At 47.0% G+C, this 9644-nt stretch overlaps 1 long non-coding RNA gene across 1 annotated transcript; it reads right to left on the minus strand.

The window, feature by feature from the left end:
- Window positions 1-499: 499 nt before the first annotated feature.
- Window positions 500-4025, minus strand: LOC146219325 (uncharacterized). Its single transcript, XR_014750974.1, has 4 exons — window positions 3970-4025; window positions 2409-2466; window positions 1260-1299; window positions 500-569 (listed from the first exon to the last, which is right to left on the minus strand). It is a non-coding gene; the product is annotated as an uncharacterized LOC146219325 (long non-coding RNA).
- Between the last annotated feature and the right edge of the window lie 5619 nt (window positions 4026-9644).

A 9644-nucleotide genomic window follows, 5' to 3' on the forward strand; every position in this document is an offset into this window, starting at 1 on the left:
GATGGGGCATCCATGTGCCTGACCTTGGTTAGCATTCTCTTGTGCGCTCTCTCTCCCTCTCTCCCTCTCTCTCTCTCTCTCGGTGCCCACTTGCACCTCGTGTCAGGAGGTGAGTGGCCGTTAGATACTAGGCCCGGGTTCCCCTTGGGTCCCCGGAGGGGCCTGGCTCCTTGTCTCCTCGTGTTTGCGGTCCTCGGCTCTGGCAGTGCCCGTGCCTTTAACCTCGACCCCTGCTTTTTCTTCGGAAACTGTCAGGGCGATGGGATTCTCAGACTTATACCCCTAACCCTAACCCTAACCATCACTGATTTACATCAACACAAAGTACATTCATCATATCCCTATCATTATACATACGACACTTCCCATTATCCACCTACAGGATATTACATACGTTTTTATACCATAGAACACACAAATTTTTAACTACATATACATTACACATACACTGACATTTCACTTACATATTTATTATAATTATGGCTGCATTATTACAAGTGGGACTGGAGTGGTTTGGGTCCCAATTCCCACCACTTTCAGGAACACGTATTGTAGGAGGTTCCCCACACCTATAACACACAGCCACACACACATATAGTTTGTATTTTCTTGGTTTGGGTCCATATCCCCATCATTTTACACACTACATCTCCCACAATGCATTGCATAGGATACACACACACACACACACACACACTGACACATTTTTTACACATTCACACACACACAGACACAATATAAAAATTTCCACTCAGCATGAACCTCTGGAAAGTTTCTAGGAAAGGGATGGAAAAGTACCAACACCTACCCCTATAAATTCAAATGGACCAATCACAATAAAGAGGTAGTTTAGAGAACCAATCAGAAGCAGGTATAGCGCCAGGGTTAGAGTAGGGGTAACATTTCGACCAATCAGGCAGGGCCAATTAGGTGCACCCTTGGGAGGGGGGTACTCCCCTCTCCCTTGGGTGCTAGTTATTAAAAGTGGTGTGTTCTCCTGGGAGCCTATCTCCCCTGAGGAAGCAGAAACGTCTGCGAAACGTCGGGCCTACTCTTGGATGCACATTTTGGTTTATCCTTCAGCAGTTTGGACTTGATACCTTGATTTTAAAAGCTAATAAAATTACAGTTTTAAAGTCAGTTTGGGGAGGGCTCCCTTTTAGACTCCCTGTCAGCAGAAGAATTTCCCAGGATTGTTTTACTTTTTTAAGCTCTACCTACAGGCCCGGGCCTTTTTTACCTACACCAGGATCACTAACCTTTTAAATTTCCATTGGAAACCGAGCACTGGACCTGGACCTGGAGAGTGAGAGAGAGAAGACCACATCAACACTGGGTTAATCCACCATCTACGCCTCCTGAACTGTAACACCTACAACAAGGCGGTAAGGGCCCAATCTGGGCAGCTTTATTACACACTACAGCTGTTCAGATCACCCATTCTGATTTTAAAACATGTACCATGCTGGGTTTAGGCCATCTGTGCGTCTCAAGACAGGAGAGCACACCCCTAGACTAGATAGCGGTTTTAGCAGTGTAGCCAGGCCTTCCTTACTGGGCCGGCCACCCCTTTTACATGTACAGACCCATCCACCACTCAGAGCACCACACACCTACATTCAATCACATAACACCCGGACACATAATCATTTTACTCATAACTTTCATCCACATAACACTCAGACACATAATAGCTTCACACAACTCCTACCCACACAACATGCACTCACCGATTCATCCACCACCTAGAGCTGCACACACATACAGCAGAACACCATATCCTCCCATCCAAACGCATTATCATCACACTCAAACACATGGATACCACACTCACCCACACAACGCCCAGACGCATAACATACACCCACGCAACACTCATCTGCAATACACTCAAACACGCCAAGCTCAGACATACAACACACAAGGCCACAACACCCACACACACAACACTCAGCCCTACAACACACAGGTCTATAACATTCACCCAGGACAAACTCATGCACCTAGGGCGCAGCCACACAACACTCAAACACAGGACACTCATGTGGACACACACAACACTCGGAGACATAACGTTCAGGCACACAACACTCATGCAGACACACACCACACTCAGAGACACAATATTCAGGCACACAACACTCATGCAGACACACATCGCACTCAGAGACATAACACTCAGGCACACAACATTCATACAGACACACACAACACTCTGAGGCACAACACTCAGGCACACAACACTCATGCAGACACACAACACTCAGACACACAGCACATACCATGTTGGAGCCACTGGACAGGCACCGGACGAGGCCACCAGACAGGCGGCCAAACTGTATTTTAAAATCATACAGGCGGTCCATCATGGGGAAATTATGAATGCAGCCATTTTAACCAAGACTCACCCAAGAGGCATGATGAGGCAGGTGGGGAAACTCACTTCTTTTATCAGACCCTCTTCACCTACGGAACACACTACACAGTTAGTTTCACAAAACACTACATCATGGATGAACAATAACCTGGACATCCTACAGACACATTACAACAAGACCATCCAGACACTTATTCCAACAACACCCACTCTAAACACCACTGCACTACACATAGCCATGGGCTGGGCACAGAAGAGATACACACATAGACTGACACAGACGACCATCACTACAGTGGAGACACTCCTACAACTCCCCTCAGCAACACAGCACGGGCAGCCACATAGCAGCACCCCAACACCACAGCCACCCACTCAACAGCCAGTTACCACACACACAGTCACCTACACAATAGATTCACCGGTACAACATCCACCTTCCACTAACACTACCACTACAGACACAGCCATTCCTACATTACACACACCCATTCAACAGCCACGCAGGACATATGCAGACATGCTTAAATCACAGACACCTGGCCAACAGCCATTCAACACCTCCATACATACGACTACATCACAGGCACCTGCACCACCATCACCTATGGTACATACAACTGATTTCCCACCGCATGCATGGGTCAACACAGTCCATAACAATGCACCACAGTCCTCCTCTCAACAGCAAACTACAGTACACATAGCCAACAACACTACACCGCACACACCACATACAGCGCACAACACCACACAACACACACTACACACAGCTCAGCCACGCCCTCTACAGCAAATTACAACACACATAGTTAACAACACTAAACTACACACACCACACACAACACACAACACCAAACAGCACACGCCACATACACCTCAGTCAGACCCTCAACAGCAAACGACAACACACGAAGCAAACAACACTACACCGCACACACCACACACAGGCAACAACACTACACAGCATGCACCACACATACCACAGTCCTTCTCTTTAAAGCAAGCTACAATACACATAGCCAATAACACCTCACCACCACACACGTCACCTACGGCCAACAATACTACACAACACACACCACCACACACACCACAGTCATTCGCTCAACAGCAAATTACAACACACATAACATGCAACACTACACCTCTAGCATCACATACAGTCAACAGCATTACACAACACACACCACATACAGTCAATAACACTGCACCACACACAAGTACACCACATGCAGCAAACAACAGGACACAAGACACACCACACACCACTAGCAACACTATACCTCATACAGCACCTACAACCAACAATACTACACAACACTCACCACATGCCTTACAATTAGTCTCTCCACAACAAACTACAGCACACATAGCTAACAACACCACAACACACACACCACACACAGACACCAACACTACACAACACACACTACACACATCCAACAACACTACACAACACTTACACTCTCCACAGCTACCGACCACACACACAACCAACAACACTACAGCACACTCACACACACAACATTCACCCATAGAACGCACAGCATCAGTTTCACCGGCACATCAGACCACGACACAACACTTACCTCCGCCGATCATCCAGTCCGCCACCTTACCAGCCTCACCGTCACACCAGGCAGCCACGAGCACACCTACAAAAGAGATAATTAACATACACATAGGAAAAAAACTTACAGAACAACACAACACTGACATTCCATCTCACAACACACGGACATCCCCAGAAATCCCACTTCTCCCTAGACCCTCTCACGCATACAAATACACACTCAATTTAGGAGCACGTACATCACAGATCCCCCTCCTGGCCACCGCAAACAGGACTCCCCCTACATTAGCCACCAAATCCCTCACTCAGTCCCACTTTAAAAAGCACACCTTCTCTCCCTCTAACATACAGACACATACACGGGGAGCTTTCTCCGCAGAGATAAGCTTCCCCTCCCCTGTAGGTCACCGATACTCCCCCGCATCAGCTTCCCCCACCCGTCAGCATCCAGTCCCAAACATCACTCAACACCCTTTAACCCCTTCTTTCTTCCCCCCTTCACCAGGCGCCGAACAGGAGAGTCCCCCAAAAAACAGGCCCTCATTACAGGCTAACATGATGAAAGGGCACCTAAAAGGCAAATCACCTTTGGCAAAAGCCTGTTCTGAGCCCTCCCCTTTCCACCCCACCAAGGGGCCTGTAGGGGACTCTCCGAAACTCGGCGCCGCAGCACGCACATTCCTACAGCCTACACGTACTTCTCAACCCCCGTCACAAGACCAACCCACCCCCCAATACACCCACACATTAGTTAAACCATCTTACCACATGGCCCGGCCCGCACGCAAGGTGGCGGACTGGAACATCAAAGGCCTCAAGTCCCACCTATTCATCGGGGACTCCAACCTCAATAGAATCCCCCCCTTCCAGAACCCTAGGGCACAGGTGGATAGCTACCCCGGGGCCACCTTCAACCACTTCCAAAGGGTCTTGGAAAAAACCCAGGTACACCCACATACAGAGGTGGTGGTCCTCTCGGTGGGTCTCAACAATAAGGATCTCGACCCATACCAGACATCACTTAAACAACTAGCCAGTATGCACAGAGAAGCGAAGAGCACCTTTCCCAACGCCACTATCTATGTCCCCATCATAAGTCACTCACCATTTCTCACTCCACAACAAAAACAAAACATCAAGACCATAAACAGTTACATCAGCACACACTTACCCACACTGTATGAAATACCGCATGATTCATTCCGCACTAATAGGGACAACATTCACTGGACACCAGAAACCGCAGCAGCAATATTTTCACACTGGTGCTCACAATTAAATTTATAATTACTCATACTCACAACCCAGACACCATTAACATTATCACACATTCACCAAGGACACACACATCTACGGCCCCCTCTCCTCCCCCCGCCCCCCAGCTCCCTCACTCACCACTACCATCCAGTTCCAACATTTTGAATCTGTCCAAAACATTTCACCCATCACCAGCACAAGTAGCACTTCTGGAGAGAGGCCTCACTTTTGTGCCCCGCCCTACCACTTTTGACCAGGAGGAGCTTCAAAGGGACATCCACAAATATCACAGACGACTTAAAATACTGGACTACTTTGACTATACAGAGAGCGATAACCATCTGCCCTTCATCAATCCTTCCACCTGGGAGCCTAAACTCTCCCAGGTGGACCACCACATCAGGACCCTCATCAAGACGGACAGAAGGACTTTAAGAGACCACAACACACAGACGGACAGACAGGACAACCTCACTACCACACTCCGAGAATCACTACAAACACTTAAAAACAACCCACACAGTCATCAAACCAGCGGACAAAGGATCCAAAATAGTTATCTTAGACAACCACCAATACATTTTTGAAGCAAATAGACAGTTAAACAACATCAGACATTATAAAATCATACCGGATAGCATACAACCACAGACACAGGTGAGACTTAGGACTATCATCAAATCACTCTATGACAGACGCTACATTACAGCTAAGCAACGGGACTACCTATACGGACCGGACACCCCACGACAAAGACTCTTTTACTTACTTCCCAAGATCCATAAAGAACCGGACACCTGGACCATTCCCTTTGAAGTTCCTCCTGGTAGACCCATAGTATCGGATTGCAACAGCGAGTCCTACAACATATCGGAATACATTGATCACTACATCAATCCCTTATCCACCCGTCACCCCAGTTATCTCAAAGACACATATCACTTTTTAGAGATGCTCAAGCCCATAGCCGTTCCCTCCCATACAGACATTTTCACCATCGATGTCGACAGCCTGTACACCAACATCAACACCACAATGGGTGTGCAGGCTGTCAAATCCTTGTTTCAAAAATACCCAGACAGCAATAGACCGGATCAGGATATTCTACAGTTACTACAAATTAGTTTAGATAATAATGATTTTTTGTTTAACAATAAACATTATCTACAAACAATGGGAACGGCTATGGGCAAGAAATTCGCCCCCGCATATGCAAACATCTATATGGCTGAGTGGGAGAGGGAAGCGCTGTCAAAGTGTCCACTGCAACCATCATTCTACTTCAGGTTTTTAGACGATATCATAGGAGCATGGCCACACGACATCAAACACTTAACGGAGTTCATACACATACTTAACTCACACCATCCATCCATCACGGTGAAACACATCATTGATCCACAACAGGTTCACTTTTTAGACACCACGGTTTACTTTAACACAATAAATGCAACACAAGACGCTTCAGACACGAGTATATTTCAAACCCACAGACACACACGCCCTACTACACAAACAAAGCTATCACCCCAAACACACATTTAAAGGTATCGTCAAATCACAGATCATCCGGTTCCATAGAATATCATCTCACAAAGATGATTTACACATAGCCATTCAAACACTCTTTCACTCACTCAGACAAAGGGGATATTCCAAGAGGTTTCTGCGCACCATCAAGAATGACACTTTGGCAGCTCTCTCTCCCACTCAGCCCACACACACATCCAACACTACAAACAACGATACACACACAACCAACACACACACATCACACACACCCCAGACACTCCAAACACAAGCAACAGTACACCCACAACCTGCAGCAGAGTCCCTCCCCCTCCTGTCCCCCTCCTCCTCCCCCCGAATCCTTTCCCTTACCCTACACCGGGTTCGTATCCTGTATCCTCCCCCAATCCCCCTCCTGACCCTGAACCTTCCCTGGACTCTGCTGCGGAGCCCCATTCAACACCCCGTTATTACCCCATCTTTAATTTCACCCGTACTCACAGCCCCCGACCCAATCTCCCTCTTAACCCCACTTCCCCTCCTTCCAAAACCACACCTAGCCTGGCCCCTCACCCTAAACCCAACCCCTTGGATCCTGCGCCTAACACCAACCCTCCCCGCAACCCCAACCCCTCTCTTTTTAATTCTATGGGTAGACCCAACCTGGTCCCTCACCCTAAACCCAACCCCTCGGACCCTGCACGTAACCCCAACCTTCCCCGCAACCCCACCCCCTCTCCTCTTAATTCTATGGGTAGACCCAATCTGACTTTTAACCCTAATCCCAAACTCCCCGACCCCACGCCTAATCCCAACTCCCCCTTTAACATCTACGCGGACCCGCCCTTTAACCCCATCCCGGAATCACACCCCCCCTTTAACCCTACCTCTCCTCCCACCTCCCCGGCTACCCCACACACAACCGGCACAGACCTAGATCCACCCAAAATCATAATCCCATTAGTTACGACATTCTCACATAGAACACGCCCACTGCAACATGCATTCAAACACAACTTCACCACAGCTCAACACACATATCCTCCACTTAAACCATATAGGATCATCTCAGCATATAGAAAAAATAAAAGCCTTAAGGATATTCTCATACATACCAAATTCAGCAATATGCCCCCTCCAATAACCAAACCTCACACACTGCACTACAAGAACAGGAAATTCATTACAAACCCCCATAGCCACACATCGGCTCCAATCCCGGACAGCTTCACCCTACAAACCTCCAATGTGGTTTACATCATCACCTGCACCCTCTGCCAGAAACACTACGTAGGAGAAACCGGAGCTTCAATAGACACTAGGTTGAAACAACATCTGAACAACATCTCACGGGCACACCTACAAACAACACTGGTCACACACTTCCAGGAGCACCCCGTCACTCACCTCATCATATCTGGTGTGGAGTCGGGGTCCGGGTGGTCCAGTGGACAGCGGAAGCATGCCGAAAGAAAATGGATCACACAGTTGAACACAATTACACCCCTGGGACTGAATGAGAAAACATAACATTCTTATTTTCACACAGGACCAGCTTCATTTATTAAATAAAGTGTATACATATATTTTCATGGCAATTCTGTTGACGTATACTTTCTTCTGGTACTGACTACATAACACCCATACACACACACACACACATCAGGTCCATACACAACACATACATCTACACCCTCATACAGAGGCTCAAATATAAACACACACACAGTTCATTTTTTACTTAGTCACACACAGCTCCACACAGACCCACACACTAAAAACATGGCAATAACACTTACCTTGATCTCCATCTTTAGCACCATCCACTTATTCATCGCCACACAGCACCTGTAAAATACACTCACACATACTTACATGCACACACATACACCTTAAAAAGTAATTTCAACAACACTTACCTTGATCCTCAAATCCATAAAACACCATCCACTCGTCCATGGCTACACAGCACCTGTACAAAAACAAACACAATTTTACAATACATCCATCTGCATTCCTGCTCCTCTCAATTCAATTTCAATCAGCTTAATAACACAGTAATAATAGGCCCGTGCTCTTTAAGACCATCCAGTTTTTCTTTTAACCCTACCCCAACCCAAACCTAACCCTAACCCTAACCAATTAAGGGAGAGAATCACTAGTGCTCAAACCTGGTCCTCAGGGTACCCCTGCCCTGCATATTTTAGATTTTTCCCAACTCCAACATACTTGACACAAGCAAACTGTCATTACTAAGCTTCTCCAGAGCTTGATAACAACCAGTTCATTTGTATCAGGTATGTTGGAGCAGGAAAAGTCTAAAATGTGCAGGACAAGGGTACCCTGAGGACCAGGTTTGAGCACTAGTGATTCTCTCCCTTAGTTACTAGAGCTACATAACAAACATTTCAGTCCTATCAGGTATGTTGGAGTAGGTCGAAATCTAAATCAAGCAACAGGGTATCTTGGGAAGTAGTGATTAATCTCTACCTTGGTCCTTGCAAACCACCTTTACTGTACACTTTCCATGTTTCCCCTTCTCCTACACCTGATTTTTATGAATTGGTAGTTTTCTAGCTCTGCAGAAGCTTGATAATCACCCTTCATTTGAATCAGGTATGTGAGTAGGAAAACATCTACCACATGCAAGACAAGGGGGGGCCCAAAAACTAACATTTCGAACAGCTGCCATAACTTCCATACTAAGGTCGCAATTGCTGCCCCCGTTGTGCCCCCGAACGTGTTGATTGTGGTTCAAAATATAGGTAATTTGTATATAAGGATAATGCCTGTGCTGTGACCGCTGGTATGCAAGTGGGTCATACGAAGGTCCCCCTCGGGAACAGGCATGGACGGCAAGTCTCCCAATTTGATGTCTTTAGCCCATATGGGTCCAGCAATCGGGAAGGACAACGTTGATTGCTG

This window comes from Hypomesus nipponensis, chromosome 28, assembly GCF_054491055.1.
Source record: "Hypomesus nipponensis isolate SF chromosome 28, ASM5449105v1, whole genome shotgun sequence".
Lineage (NCBI taxonomy): Eukaryota > Metazoa > Chordata > Actinopteri > Osmeriformes > Osmeridae > Hypomesus > Hypomesus nipponensis.